This window comes from Ovis canadensis, chromosome 11 (genome assembly GCF_042477335.2).
Source record: "Ovis canadensis isolate MfBH-ARS-UI-01 breed Bighorn chromosome 11, ARS-UI_OviCan_v2, whole genome shotgun sequence".
In the NCBI taxonomy this organism is placed as follows: Eukaryota; Metazoa; Chordata; class Mammalia; order Artiodactyla; family Bovidae; genus Ovis; species Ovis canadensis.
Window position 1 is genome coordinate 40331097 of NC_091255.1, and position 16325 is coordinate 40347421.

The window sequence follows — 16325 nt, forward strand, 5'->3', positions numbered from 1 at the left end:
GACCTGACTTGAACACTGTTCAAGCAACACACTTATAATTAAACCAAGAAGGTGGTCACAAGCTGGTTCCTTCTAGATTCTGGCCTTCCATTAGATCCAGTATTTTCATGGCCACAGTAAGGAGTTGAGTTCAGTTCTACTTTAAAATATCTCTTCTTGCTTTGGTTTTAGACCCTCTGCTGTCTCTGCTGTGTCTCCTTCCATCGCTCTGCAGGCATGTAGTTGGTATATGTGTCTCGATGGGATACACGCGCAAAGAGTGGGTCTAAAGTTTTCATGGCTTTTTTAAAATGTAGAAGTAATCCATGAGTGTAAAATTTCAAGCCCTGTGGAAGTTGTTGTTGTTTAGTCGCTAAGTCCTGTCTGACTCTTTGTGACGCCATGGACTGTAGTCCTCCAGGCTCCTTTGTCCGTGGGATTTCCTAGGTAAGAATACTGAAGTGGGGTGCCATTTCCTTCTCCATCCAGGGATTGAATCCACATCTCCTGTGTTGGTGGGTAAACTCTTTGCCTATGAGCCACCAAGGAAAAGTAAAAGTGTTAGTTGCTAATTCATGACCAACTCTTTGTGACCCCATGGACTGTAGCCCACCAGGCTCCTCTGTCCTTGGAATTCTCTAGGCAAAAACACTGGAGTGAGTTGCCATTCCCTTCTCCAGGGGATCTTCTCAACCCTTTGGAAATAAATGAAGTAAAAAAGGAAAAGAATATTTCAAATTTAGATGAGCATTACCCAATTGCCTTCCACAAATTCTGTACCAATATGTACTCACACCAACAGTACAGGAGAGGGTCCTTTCTTTCTCTTATCTTTTCCAAGAGTTGGTATAACCATTTATTTTGTCTGATGCTAAACTTCAGGGTATTGAGTATGGGTTTGGGGTTGGTTTTTTGTTTGTTTTATGAAGTGGGCTCACTTGCCATTCTCCAGACCCACTCCAGTCTCCTTTCTGGTCCTTTCAAACAGCAAGTTCTCAGCCAGCGCTCAGACGTAACCTTCTTGAGTCTTAGATTGAATGGCACTTCTCCTGGCAGAATTTCCCTCTCCACTGATTTAGAAGAAAAACCAAATTCACTCTGACCTGAGTGTTCACCCTATTCCTCCACTTATTGCCCTCAAAGGACATGTCCTGATAAAATACCCGTGTTCAGGTAGTTGCTTGTTTTCCATTGCTTTCTCCACCAGCACCTTGACAGCAGAGACCTATATGCCTTTTGAGGCCTTCTTTTTCCAGCCTGGCCCAGGGATTGGCAAAGAATAGTGATGCCTTTGTGGAAGGCATGGATGAACAGCTTCTCCATTTTTTCCTTGGAGCCACGGATGGAGGGGTGGGAGGGAGACAGATGTGGAATCTATGATGACTCCTGCTTCATACCCGCTGGTCCCCTTGAAACGAACATAACCTTCCCCCGTCAAATCAGCACACTTGGAGGAAATAAGAGAGAGCTTCTCTCTTCATGGTCTCCTTTCATGATCAAACTTGGAAAATGCTACCACATTTTGAGACTTTCGCTTATTTTTCCATTTGTTTTAATGCATCTTCCAAATTATCATTTGCACCATAGACACCAAGATGATTTCCTTATTTCTAGTGGGAAAGAAGTATATTAATTTATCTAACTTGTGCATTTTTTCTAACTCCTAAGAAAAAGCATGGGAAGTTCATGGAAATTTGATATGATAGGGATTTCTCGTGTTGGTGGTGGTGACTTGGTTTTATTTTTTCTTAATCTCATGTTCATTGTACATTTAGACAATTCTGAAGAGTATAAAGAAGGATGTGATGCACACATTACCTTTTCTTCCTAAAATGTACATTTTGTCTTAAGCTGAATTCCTCTAAAGGCAGTGCTGAAGTAGGATTAGGATGTAAGTCCTTTACTTTGATCTGGACCATTTTTAAGTCTTTATTGACTTGTTACAACACCATTTCTGATTTTTTTTAAATGTTTTTTTAATTGTCTTGGCCATGAGGCATGTGAAATCTTAGCTTCCTGACCAGGGATCGAGTCTCATACCTACCACTGGACCGCTAGGGAAGTCCTTGTAAGTCCTTTATTTTGGAAGTAATCTAAGAAGCAGCTCTAAGAGAGAGGGGAAGTAACAGTGTAGGGAAAAAAGTTGATATACTCTGCAAAAAAGAGCAAGATCACCACCGTGAGCAGCTGGGGCTCAGTCCTGCTGGAGGTGTCAGTCAGACCAAGTAAAACACCCCTCTCAGTGGTCCCACCTGAGCGACAAGCGTATTAGTGCATTTGGATTCCATTTCCAAGGCTTCCCTGGTGGCTCAGTGGTAAAGACTCTGCCTGCCAATGAAGGAGACACGGGTTCGATCCCTGAGTTGGAAAGATCCCCTGGAGGAGGAAATGGCACCCCACTCCAGTGTTCTTGCCTGGGAAATCCCATGGGCAGAGGAACCGGGTGGGCCATAGTCCATGGGGTTTCAAAGAGTCAGAGATGACTTCGCAGTTCAGCAGCAACAACAATTCATTTCCAGTCCATGACTGGGTGAGGACTGCTTCTACAGGCGCTGGTTCCCGGGGACCCCCATCCCCATCCTCTGGAGGTGAAGTGGAGTGAAGCAAAAGATCTTCCTGTTTTATTCATTCAACAAAGAGCACCTACCATCCACCAGACCATTCTGTGCTCTCAGCATACACGTCACTCAACCAAACACACAGTCCACTGCCCTCGTGTATTCCTAGTATTTCTTCTTTCGTGAGTCACTCATTAATCTGACAAGTACTTCATCCCGTTCCCGATGCTTTTAAAACTACCTGTGCATTCAGAGTGGTGTTTTTTTTTTTTTTTTTTTTTTCTGGCTGTGCTGGGTGTTCGTGGCTTTGCTCTAATTGCAGAGAACCGGGTCTACTTTTCACGCAGTGCGTGGTCTTCTCGTTGCGGTGGCTTCTCTTATTGAAGAACATGGGCTCTAGGGTGCACCGGCCTCAGTAGCTGTGGTCTGGGCCCTGGAATACAGGCTTAATAATCGCGGCACACAGGCTTAGTTGCACTGTGGCATGTGGGATCTTCCTGGATCAGGGATGGAACCTGCGCCTCCTGCATTGGCAGGCGAATTCTTTACCACTGAGCCACCAGGGAAGCCCTGGGTTTTTTATTATACAGTTATGTTATTATTTATTTCCATAATCACAAAACCTTTTCATTTCTGTTTATATTTTAGCATTTGTAGTTCTTTTCTTGCGGCTAAGAAAAGTTTTAATTTTGTGTAGGCACCTCTTTCAACGTGACCCTATATTTTTCTACATACTTACCCTAGGATTATAGAAATAGTCATCCACATTTTCCCCTCATACTTTTATAATGATGAAGCTTTTAACTTGAAAACATACCAAATCAAATACAAAGCAGATCTATTCACGGGCTGGGCCTGACCTGAGAATCACGTGCACCTAATGTTGGATACACTGCTTGGTTATGAAAGAGTGCTTTTCCCTACTAAGAGGTGTGTGTTACTCCTGCGTCAGACTCGCCATGTGTTGAAATGTGGTGATGTCAACACCAGAACCACATCAAATCACCTAAGTCAAAATGATCTTGGAAACAGAGTTACTGACTTTAAGTCTTAGTCGCTCAGTCGTGGCTGACTCTTTTACGACCCCATGGACTGTAGCCTGCCAGGCTCCTCTGTCCATGGAATTCTCCAGGCAAAAATACTGGGGTGAGTTGCCATGTCCTTCTTCCGGGGATCTTCCTGACCCAGGGACTGAACCCAGGTCTCCTGCATTGCAGGCAGATTCTTTACCATCTGAGCCACCAGGGAAGCCTCATTTCTTACTGCCTTTAAAATAAGGTCCAAAATTCCTACCAGGCTTGCTGGCCCTGTCCCACCTGAGCCGCCGCTCCCTGGAAATGACACGTCCTCTCCCGTTGCCCATGGCATCATTCACCCCCACGGGAAAGGAGTTTCTTCCCCACATTCAGTTGGCTGACTTCTATTCCTCTCCCGGATCTCAGCTGCACTGCCACTTCTTCCAGGGGTGGTGGCATTTTATTCGCAAATTCGTGTCCGACTCTTGCGACCCGGTCAGCTGGAGCTCACCAGGCTCCTCTGCCCATGGGATTCCCCAGGTAAGAATACTGCAGTGGGTTGCCATTTCCTCCTCCAGGAGATCTTCCCGACTCAGGGACTAAACCCACGTCGCTTGCGTTTCCTGCATTGGCAGGCAGATTCTTTAGCACTGAGTCTCCTGGGAAGCCCTGAGGATATTGGAGGGTCCTCAAGATAGTAAGAGTGCTGGGGGCTGTGCACTCAGTTTAAAACACAGAGAGGCTATGTAAGTGACCTACGTTCACACAGGACGAACAGCAGAGCAGCGATTCCTGACCCAGGACTGTCACTTGCTCATTGAGGACACCACCTAATCAGTGTTCCAAGGCTTATTCAAGTTGGGACAAGGGACGAGTAAGTGGATGGGCTTTGTAAGCTGTCAAGCAGGGACAAACCCTAGAGGTGGGGGTAGGGTAACCATCTGCAGGACAAAGAAAGCCACCTATCTGAATGCTCGCATTTGGGAAGGAATGTGAGCCTGGGACTCCAGATCCCACCCAGGTTCAGTGTGTCTGGCCCAGGGTTATTTTCGATTCAAGGCCTCTGTGCCCTGGTTTCTATCAACACTGAAATAAACACTGCTTTGCAATCTGCACCTTTTATTAATGGTGTGACTCACTGAATGAGGGCTTTGCTGACTCATATCGAGCTCCTTTCGAGAGCGGAGGCCCATCAGGGAATCGCAGACAACTGTCAGCCTGGGCCCACTCTGCATCTGCAGCTGGCAGAGCCAGCTGCCCCTCGAGTTCCTCGACCTTCCAGAAGAGTGGAAAAAGCGTGTAAAAGTCACTCAGTCGTGTCCGACTCTTTGCCACCCTATGGATAGTCCACAGAATTCTCCAGGCCAGAATACTGGAGTGGGTAGCCTTTCCCTTCTCCAGGGGATCTTCCAACCCAGCAATTGAACCCAGGTCTCCTGCATTGCAGGCAGATTCTTTATCAGCTGAGCCACCAGGGAAGCCCACACAAGAGCCCAGCACAGCCCCAAATAGACATGAATTTTAAGCAAAAATAAACAAATGGGACGTAATTAAAATTAAAAGCTTCTGCACGACAAAGGAAACTATAAGCAAGGTGAAAAGACAGCCTTCAGAATGGGAGAAAATAATAGCAAATTAAGCAACTGACAAACAATTAACCTCAAAAATATACAAGCAACTCCTGCAGCTCAATTCCAGAAAAATAAACGACCCAATCAAAAAATGGGCCAAAGAAATAAACAGACATTTCTCCAAAGAAGACATAAAGATGGCTAACAAACACATGAAAAGATGCTCAACATCACTCATTATCAGAGAAATGGAAATCAAAACCACAATGAGGACCATTTCACACCAGTCAGAATGGCTTCTATCCAAAAGTCTACAAACAATAAATGCTGGAAAGGGTGTGGAGAAAAGGGAACCCTCTTACACTGTTGGTGGGAATGCAAACTAGTACAGCTACTATGGAGAACAGTGTGGAGACTCCTTAAAAAACTGGAAATAGAAGTGCCTTATGACCCAGCTATCCCACTGCTGGGCATACACACCGAGGAAACCAGAATTGAAAGAGACAAGTGTACCCCAATGTCATTGCAGCACTGTTTATAATAGCCAGGACATGGAAGCAACCTAGATGTCCATCAGCAGATGAATGGATAAGAAAGCTGTTGTACATATACACAATGGAGTATTACTCAGCCATTAAAAAGAATACATTTGAATCAGTTCTAATGAGGTGGATGAAACTGGAGCCTATTATACAGAGTGAAGTAAGTCAGAAAGAAAAACACCAATACAGTATACTAACACATATATATGGAATTTAGAAAGATGGTAACAATAACCCTGTATGTGAGATAGCAAAAGAGACACAGATGTATAGAACAGTCTTTTGGACTCTGTGGGAGAGAGCGAGGGTGGGAAGATTTGGGAGAATGGCATTGAAACATGTATAATATCATATGTGAAACAAATCGCCAGTCCAGGTTCGATGCATGATACAGGATGCTCGGGGCTGGTGCACTGGGATGATCCAGAGGGATGGGATGGGGAGGGAGGTGGGAGGGGGATTCAGGATGGGGAACACGTGTACACCCGTGGCAGATTCATGTTGATGTATGGCAAAACCAATACAGTAAAGTAGTTAGCCTCCAATTAAATAAATTTATATTAAAAAAAGAATCATATGAACCAAAAAATAAATAAATAAATGAAAGCTACTTTAATGGCCTTCTCTAAACATTGTTCTTCATGTCTTTATTTTACTTCAGTTTAGTTTCAGGCAGTCGGTCATGGATGGATTCTTCTTAAAACCTAATCATAAAATATTCTCCAAATGGGCAAAGACACTAATCGAAACTGTGAAAGGAGAGGTTGGAGTAAGGTAAGAGTTGAATGAGACGTGGGGGATTTTTCCATCGCAATGTTTGTGTAATTTTGCATCCCAAGCTGACTCATAAAGGAGAAAACATCCTGCCTTGATGGCAACACACGATTCAGTGTCGTCTGTTGCAGAAAGGTGGCAGGCTGTGTGACATGGATGGCTTGGTGTCCCCAGAGTTTGGAAGGGAATCTGCAGCCCAGTCTGCATACAAGTCACACGCTGCCCATTTTAAATCCCTTCCCCACCCATCCACTAGCTCCTAGGTCTAGTTCTTGCCCTGTCCACAATGAGTTCTTGGAAAGCAAGTGAGGCCAAACCCAGGTTAGTTGTGGGTTCCTTTCAGTATAGCCCAAATTTCTTGCTTCACTTGGAAAATGAAACTCCCCCGCCCCAGCCCCCATGAGGTTCCCTGCTTGTCTTCCCCGGAGTGGGGAAGGTTTAGAATGGGAGCACCCAATAAAGATGTGTCTGGAGGGCTGGCTTCCTCTCCCTTCCCCCACTGTGGTCCTGACTGTTTTAAGGAAACCTAAAAACAGGAGACATCTTTCCAAGCATCACCATCACGGGAGGCTGATGCTTATTCCTTGGCAAGCAGTTTGGTCCTCCCGAGACACGTGGAGGGGAACGCTTTGTCGCCCCCTTATCACTTCTGTTGTTTCTGGGTTGGGGGATGCTGGAAGTGGAGGCAAGCTGAGAGGCTCAAAGGGGGGTGCCTCCTTTAGCCCAGGGGTCCCCGACCTCTGGGACCTAATGCCTGATGATCACAGGTGGGGCTGATGTAATCATAGTAGAAACAGTGAAATGTGCTTGAATAAAATGGAATGTGCTTGAATCATCCTGAAACCATTCCCACTCCCCATCCATGGAAAAACTGCCTTCCACACAGTTGTCCCTGGTGGCTTTAGGGGATTCTTCTCGGCTGCTCTAAATGGGTGAAATGGCAGGGCTTCTGTGCAGTTCATCTCGTCCTCTCCACGCCCCGCACAGGAAGAGTGATGGGATCTGGGAAGAAGTTCTGTGGGATTTGTAGCTGGCCTGGAACACGTGGGCAGGAATCTGGAGCCAGCAGAGGCAATGGAGACAGGATAGGGTGCTTCCTTGCTGTGTCAGGGAGTGGCCACCACTCACGGGCGGCAGATGCCCAGATGCAGAGAAGAGCCGCCGAGAAGTCACCACCTTGCCATGTTGCAGTGTCGTAAAGCATCACCAACCCCCGTCTGGCTATTCAGAAGAGCTATTCTGGCTATTCTGAACTGATATCAAACACCCAGGTTAAGATAGGCGAGGAAGATGCTACGACAAAAAGCAAGGGGGAAACTATGAGACCTGAGCGTTATTCAAACAAGATGAAAATGAGATACAGGGATTATTGTACTGCAAAGATAAAGGAATAATTAGAGGAAATGGTAGGAGACAGTCGGAATGTTAGCATACGTTGGCCACCTCCTACTTTTCTCAGCAACATCCCACAAAAGAGGAAGGATCTTCATTCCACGGTAGCCAGGCTGCAAGCCAGATAGAAGGAATCACAGCTTCTCTAGGAGAAACATTTTCTGCCTGTGATCGTCACTCTAAGTTGACTGAGAGTTTGATAAAATGCAGCCTTGTAGAGCTAGGGGAGGAAAAAAAAACACAATTTCTCCTGAACTTTAAAACAAAATCCTTTTAAGCAGTGACTCAAAGCCCTGGACTTAGCAAGTGTTAAAACTCTGGCCTCAGATCCCTTTTGAAATATTTTCCACTAACGTTCTCTACCAATAACATGTCCCAGGCTGGTAGGATGGTCAAGTTACCCCAAATTATCACTGAAGTTTGGTGTTTAAAATTTTGAGGTCATCATTATTAATTTGTCAATTAACCAGTCAATCCTAAAGGAAATCAATCCTGAATTTTCATAGGAAGGACTGATGTTGAAGCTGAAACTCCAATACTTTGGCCACCTGATGTGAAGAGCTGATTCATTAGAAAAGACCCTGATGCTGGGAAAGAGCGAAGGCTAAAGAGGAAGGGGGTGGCAGAGAATGAGACGGTTAGATAGCATCACCAACTCATGGACATGAAGCTGAGCAAATTCCAGGAGATAGTGAAGGACAGGACAGCCTGGTGTGCTGCAGTTCATGGGGTTGCAAAGAGTCAGACATGACTTAGCAACTGAAGAACAACAAGAACATGCTTAAAGAGATATTTTAAGACAATAGATATATGATGTAATTCACCAGGTGATGGCTCATCCCTGACAGAGTTGTTATCCTTTGTCAAACTGAAGTTGAAATGAATTATAGGTGAAAATATTTAAAAGCAACTTAAAAATCAGAAAATATCTTTATATAATTTATAAAAAGATAGCCTTTATATATATTTAGTTAACAGTAAAAGCAAAAGCATACATGAAAAGATACACATTCAAAGTGTACACAAATATACTCTTTGTATTAAATACCAAATTATTAAAATAACACTATTAAAATATACATACATAAGTCACAAAACACCTTAAACAAATGAGATAAATCTGAGTAAAAAAATCATAATGTTCATGCAGGAAAAAAAGATTAAATCCATAATATACAAAAACTTCTAAAAATCAATAACAGATAACCAACCACCTAAAATAAAAAGAGGGAAAAAAGCTTGGAAAGATAGTTTACCAAAAAAGAAATAGTCATGATGGATAAATATATTTTAAAGTATGATATCATTCAAAATATAAGAGCAACTTTGATTGATAATCATTAAAAAGAAATACATTTCCCTAAGTCCACGAGGATATGAGTAACATGTTTCAATATAACATTTCTAGGGCCGTAAACTGGTCCAACTTTTGAAAGGCATTTTGACAGTATGGATCAGACCTTTAAAAATGTTTACATATTTTTATCCAGAACTTTGCTTCTAATAATTTATATTTTTGAAATAATTGGACTAAGAATTTAGGTATAAGGATATCCATACAGTACTTAATATAGAAAAAATGGAAACAACTCAAAACTTTGAAATGAATAATGTGTACAATTAAAAGCTATAGCGTCATTGGAAAATGTTTTAAAATATTGAGAAAAATATATGTGTGTGTGTGTGTCCATATACTTTGTATATATTAGCTTGCCACAAATCACCATTCTTGGCTCTTGACCATATTTCTCTAAGAGGGAAAAGAATTATATTTTTTCCCACTAAAGTATAGTGATTATTTCTGTGTGTACAGTGAAGTTATGGGCAGTAGGCTTTTCTGTATATTTTGATTTTTCTGTGCTTCTAATTTTTGTAACAGGAATATATGCTGCTTTAAGTATTAAATTAATAAGGACTTTAAAGATTCTTGAAGATTTTATCTGCTTTTCAAATCAAGATAAAGGTTTCTACATATTCCAAAATGAATTAATGATTATAGTCACCTAAACATGTCCCTTCTTTCATATTTCTTATCTTGGCATCAATAAGCTGAAAAGCTTGGAATTGCCCTGAGCAACACCCTTACCCTTGCAGCTGTGAATCTCCTGCAGCACACATTCAGTCTGCTTTACCTTCTCCCAAATCTGACACCCTTCTCTCCATCCCTTATTGCAAAATGAACTGATTTGGGGTTGGAAATAACTCTTCTGTGATGTGTTCTTTTGCTGCAACTTCTTAGAAGATGCCCTCTGATTTACAGACTGAAGTTGCCACTGCAACTTCATCTGGCCCTTTACATCTGGCCTCTCACTCTGATTACATCATTGCAGTCTATGAAATCACAGAGCCACGGGATTTTAAAGCTAAAAGGAACATGAAAATTATTTTGCCTGTTCTTATTTCACCAAAAGAAGAAACTGAGGGTTAGAGCTATAAAGTGACTGCCCAGTGTCACAGAGCTATGTCACGGAGAGGTGGTGACCGGAGCCTGGTCCTGAGCCCTTTCGCCTCTCTGCACTTCTCACCACCTCCAACCTCAAAACATCCATTCAAAATGATTCTGCTTAGATGATGCCAGGCCTCCTCTTCTGCTCTTCTGCAGCCCTGATGCTAAAGGGGTTTGCAAAATGAAAACACTGGCAGGGGGTAAGGGGTTTGGGGTGCAAACACTGGCTTTTAGCTGAACTTGTAATGGGGCTGCAGCTGAGTCATAAAACAATTTGGTCTTGGCTGCCCCTCCTTTTAATTCAAATTCACAAAGTTAAAGTAATAAAGTATAACAGAAGCTTCCTTTGATTTAAGGCTGCCAGGGGAAAGCCTTGAGTTAGATGCAAGTTGTTTATTTAAACCAATGAATGGAACTTTAGCAGAACAGCTAATAAACAACCCTCCACAAGGTCAGGCCAGGCTCCCTGGGACCCGAGGTGTTGGGTCTGAAATCCAGCCAAAGAGACGAAGGCTCACATTGGCCTCACAGAGATCTCCAGTGGTCTAAGGTCCCCCTGGGGCCTCGGGTTTGGAATACCTTCCGAGAAGCCGTGCCAGGGGGCAGCGGCAGTAAAGGGAGCTTTATTTCATCCACCCTAGAAGGAGGGACGGCCAAGGGACACTGGCCCCGAGGAAGCCAGCACCGCGCCCCCCACCTCCAGCACCGAGGCACCAAGCTGCTTTGCTGAAACCGCAGATCTGTCCAAGGCCGCTGTATCCTCTGTGGAATCCAGCTGAAAAATAATAAGACTTCAGACACAGCCCAGCCTCACTCACATTTGAATTTTTGAAATCTTTCTACTTAATTTATGTTCAGATATCAATGTGCTTGTCTGGAGAATCCCAAGGACAAAGGAGCCTGGCCGGCTATAGTCCATGGGGTTGCAAAGAGTCAGACACAACTGAACATGCATGCGCGCGCACACACACACACACACACACACACACACACACAGTGGCAACCTGCCCTTAAAATGACTCCCAGCCCCATCAGAGAATTTTCTCCCCAAAGCCTCTTTTTCTGCTGCCCCTTCTGTGCAGATTCACCTTCTGTCTCCACTTTTCCCCTCACCCCATATTTCATGCCTAGGTTCACAAGACGCGTCCTTTGTGTTTTCTCCTCTGAACAACTCAGGGAAGAGTGAGCTTTATCTCTCCTGCCTCCCCACCGGGGACTTGGGTGGACTCATGGCTTGCCACTGCAATGTGCTTTCTCACCTTGGGCTTCCCTGGTGGCTCAGGTAATAAAGAATCTGCCTGCAAGGCAGGAGACTCAGGTTCGATCCCTGGGTCAGGAAAATCCCCTGGAGAAGGAAATGGCAACTCCCTCCAGTATCCTTGCCTGGAAAAATCCCATGGACAGAGGAGCCTGGTGGGCTGCAGTCCACGGAATCGGAGAGACAGGCACAGCTGAATGACTAACACTTTCTCATCTTGTGCATCTCTGGGTACCATTTTCCTTTCCTTGCACGCTTGGCCCATAATAAATGTCCCATGGGAGGGTGTGAGGGCCCAGGGGTGGAGAGCAGTCTCCTCTCCGAGAACAAAGGGGGGAACAGAGGTGGGCTCATCATGGCGTCGTGAGCTTCCATCCTCACTCACAAAGCATCTGTGGACGTTATTTTGTTTTGTGTTTGGCAGCATGGATGTACCTCAGAGCTTCATTCCACCGTTCTTGCCTTTCAGAACAACGTGGGAAGCCCTGGCTGACGTAACAATTGCTCACGACTTTTCCTTGCGGTCTTTTGACTGAAGCAGTTTTACTAATAGGCTGTTTACAGTCGTTTCCTGTTCACAGCTGGCCCCAGAGTGAAGTGAAAACAAAAAATGATACCCGGGGGTTTATCAATTTTTCTCCCTTTTAAACGGTTAGTGCCTCTCAGCAGGAGAGGTTCACAATCCCCAATTTATAACTCCTTTCAGCAGGATTTGTCTGCCCAGATTGACTCACTACATGGAAGCACTCAGATCCTCCCGGCAGAGCCCAGTGCCCAGAGCTGAGCCTGGCAACATCACAGTCAGGTCTGCGACATGGGTGGGACAACATGGGTGGGAGCACCAGAGCCAGCCATGCAGGGAGGAATGAGGATGCCGCCCCAGAGTGGCTTTATGGGGAGTCCAAAGAGCACAGGGATTGTGTTCTCCTTGCATATATTTCCTTGTTTCCTTTTTTTATTTTTCCAAGCAAAGACCTCTATCGAGCATGTTATTTAGTACATAGGAGAAAGGGAATAGCTTTCCAGCAGCACCTAAAATTGTAAGCTGGAGCAAAGAAGTTGAAGGGACAGAGGCACAAATCAGAAAGGAAAAAGCAAGACAGCAAGTTAGATCTGATCTCTGATTAGAAGGGGAAGGTCATAGTCAAACCTCATCAGGGTGGCACATGGATGACATACCCAGATAAGCCACAACCTCAGTTACAGTGAGTAACTGAGCTCATGTGCAAGGGAAGGAATCTGTGCAAGGGAGTGTCTTAGCCTTCCCAGTTGTGCAAGACCACACTTGTGATTTGCTTTAATGATGCATTTTTTAAATGTACTATTTCATTCATTCAAAATGATCATCAACTACAAGCTAGGCAAGCAATAAAACAGTCACAGAGTTTTGGACAAACTCTAAAGGAGATTGTGAAGGACAGGGAGGCCTGGCATGCTGCAGTGTATGGTGTCGCAAAGAGCTGGACATGACCGAGTGACTTAACAACAACAGTACATGGTAGTGTACACATAGTCAATCCCAGCAATCCCATTTCTGGGCATATACCTGGAGAAAATCATCATTCCAAAAGACACACGCACCTCAGTGTTCATTGCAGCACTATTTACAATAGCTGGGACATGGAACCTAAATGTCTACACACAGAGGAATGGATAAAGAAGCTGCGGTATATAAAGTGAAAGTGAAGTCGCTCAGTCGTGTCCGACTCTTTGCGACCCCATGGACTGTAGACTACCAGACTCCTCCGTCCATGGGATTCTCCAGGCAAGAGTACTGGAGTGGGTTGCCATTTCCTTCTCCAGGAGATCTTCCCAACCCAGGGATCAAACCCGGGTCTTCCGCATTGCAGGCAGATGCTTTACCATCTGAGCCACCAGGGAAGACTCTGCGGTACATGTATACAATGAAATATTACTCAGCCATGAAGCAGAGCAAGCTTGTGCAATCTGAAGAGACGTGGATGGACCCAGAGGCTGTCATGAGAGTGAAATAAGTCAGAAAGAGAAAAACAGATATCGTATATTAATGTATATATATATGGAATCTAGAAAAAATGGTCCAGGGGAACTTATTTGCAAAGCAGGAATAGAGACACAGACGTAGAGAACAAACGTATGGATATCAAGAGGGGAAAGGGGGTGGGGTGCACTGGGAGAATTGGATTGACATACATCCTCTTTTTCTAATCCTTGTATCTCCACCTGCCAGCTGTGGGTCTTTGTCAAGATATTTAGTTCCTGTAAGCTTCAGAGCCCTTAGCTGCAAAATGGGAGGGTTGAGAAAATTAAATGAGATCCCATCCAAAGAGCCTCCGGTCCACAGAAGGAAGTCAGCAAATGGACATTTATCTCCTCCCTCCTTTTCTTTCTAGCTCTGCCCTTGGAGGTCTTGAATTTGGTGCTTCCCTTTTCCAAACGGACCCTCAGGCCTACTTCGTCTCTCATCCCCCTTCCCGCACAAACGTGCTCTTCCGCTCCACCCGGATAAATGTTCGCTTCTTGCCTCCACCACTCCATCACTCACGCTGCCCAGCTCACTGCCCATCTGTGACCCCGTGGTTATTTACGACCCGCATTTACAACGAGACCTCTTGTTCCCTGGTGGGAGAAGCAGTAAAGTGGCTGAACTTGAGGACAGAGGTGCAGTGCTTGGGAAATAAAGAGATGTTGCAGGTCAAAGGCAGGGCAGACAGGGGCACTGTCTGGAGCTGGAGCCGATACAGAAGCAAAAAACCAGAGCCGGGAGAGCTGTGAGGTGAGCGGAGGCAGACCCAACCTGACAGAGATAAGGGCTTTTGAAACAAAAGCAGAAACCTGCCACAGACAGGAAACCTCTCATTCCCTCCCCTGTCACTGTTGTGACTGCATCCAGCGATTACCTCCCCGGATTCCCTGACCTGCCGCCGGCAGCTGCGGCCACGTCAACAGCCCGGACGGCAGATTTTATGCAGTCATGCAGTCTGGCTTCTAATAGAGATATCAGACCTCACTTGGGTGCCTTCTCAACATTTAAATACCTCTGAATTAAGGAGGAAGTTTAAACCCATTCATTTCTGAGAGACCTTCCAGTTCTAGGAGCTTTTGTGTTCAATGGAATGACCTTCATTTCACTTTGTTTTGAACTTACTTACGAAGTAGATAGTAAATGCAAAATAAGATGAAATGAAAGCAACACAATGCAAATGAAATGAAAACAAGCAGCATAAAGGAGTGTATGCCGAAAGCCTTCACATGCCTTCTTCAGAGGCAATCATTGTAACAAGCTGTGTGGGTGCGTGTCTATAACATTTTCCATAAACATTGCATTATGAATAACTGCTTGTTAGTAGCAATAGTTGTGCAGTTTTTCTCACTCCTCACTTATCTTCCAGGGACTTTCTCAATATAACATGTACCCATGAGGAAGGAAAAATAATTCAAACAGAACATAAGACTTCATAGTAAGAGGCAGTGGTCTTCCATCCCTTCACAGAGACAAATGCGGTGCTTCCGGGTGCATCACGCTGCCTTCAGCAGAACAACACAGAGTCCATAGCAGAGGAAGCAACCCCTAGGGGCACTCAACGACCTAAGCACTATCTGTACTAGTACCAAGAACTTAGGGTTCTTTCCAGGGAAAGAGAAGAGTAAGTCCTGAGGAAGCAGGGGGTGTCTGATGTCAGTCATATCTCCTGGGTCTTTTGTGAGCATGTGGCTGCTCTGGTTTGCAGCACAGGTTAATGGAAATATGAGCATCTCTTCTTGTATCGGGATTCTCTCAACTTTTTGAACCAGGGATTCTTAGGAGAGAATGTAGTCTTCCCAAAGTCTTTCATCAATTTATCAAAATTTAAAAGAACTGAGGATTACATTGAGCCTATGATATTATGAGAAAGATTAACTCCTAGCCTGGCAAGTTTTTTTTGGTAAAGGACCAGATACTAAGTATTTTAGCCTTTGGGGACTATATTGCAATTAATCACCTCTGCCTGTGGTTGCACAAAGGCAGTAGTAAACAATACATAAATGGATGAGGATGGCTGTGTTCCAATAAAACTTTATTTACAAAAGCAGGCAGTGGGCCAATTTTGCCAAATGGTTGTAGCTTCAAAAGCTATGGTTTTTCCGGTAGTCATGTATGGATGTGACAGTTAGATTATAAAGAAAGCTGAGTGCCAAAGAGTGATGCTTTTGAACTGTGTTGTTGGAGAAGACTCTTGAGAGTCCTTTGGACAGCAAGGAGATCCAACCAATCTGTCCTAAAGGAAATCGGTCCTGAATATTCATCGGAAGGACTAATGCTGAAGCTGAAACTCCAATACTTTGGCCACCTGATGTGAAGAGCTGACTCACTGGAAAAGACCCTGATGCTGGGAAAGATTGAAGGTGGAAGAAGGGAACAACAGAGGATGAGATGGTTGGATGGCATCACCAACTCAATGGACATGAGTCTGAGTAAACTCTGGGAGTTGGTGATGGACAGGGAGGCCTGGTGTGCTGCAGTCCATGGGGTCGCAAAGAATCAGACACGACTAAGCAACTGAACTGAACTGAATTGTAGCTTGCCAACCCTTGGAATAAGATTTCTAGTTGAAACCACATCCAAATTGCAAAGAGCCAACAAAATTTAAACAGGAAGAGGAAATACAGATTAACAATGAGCAGCATAATCCATAAACAATAGCCATTCAAGGACTATGGGGGAAAGGAACTGCAGGCTAAAGCAAGGTGGTGAGAAGATGCCTCGACTTTGAAGAAGCATTGTTTTCAGCATGGTGTCAGCCCTGGTATCGTGAGGGCTTAACTTGAG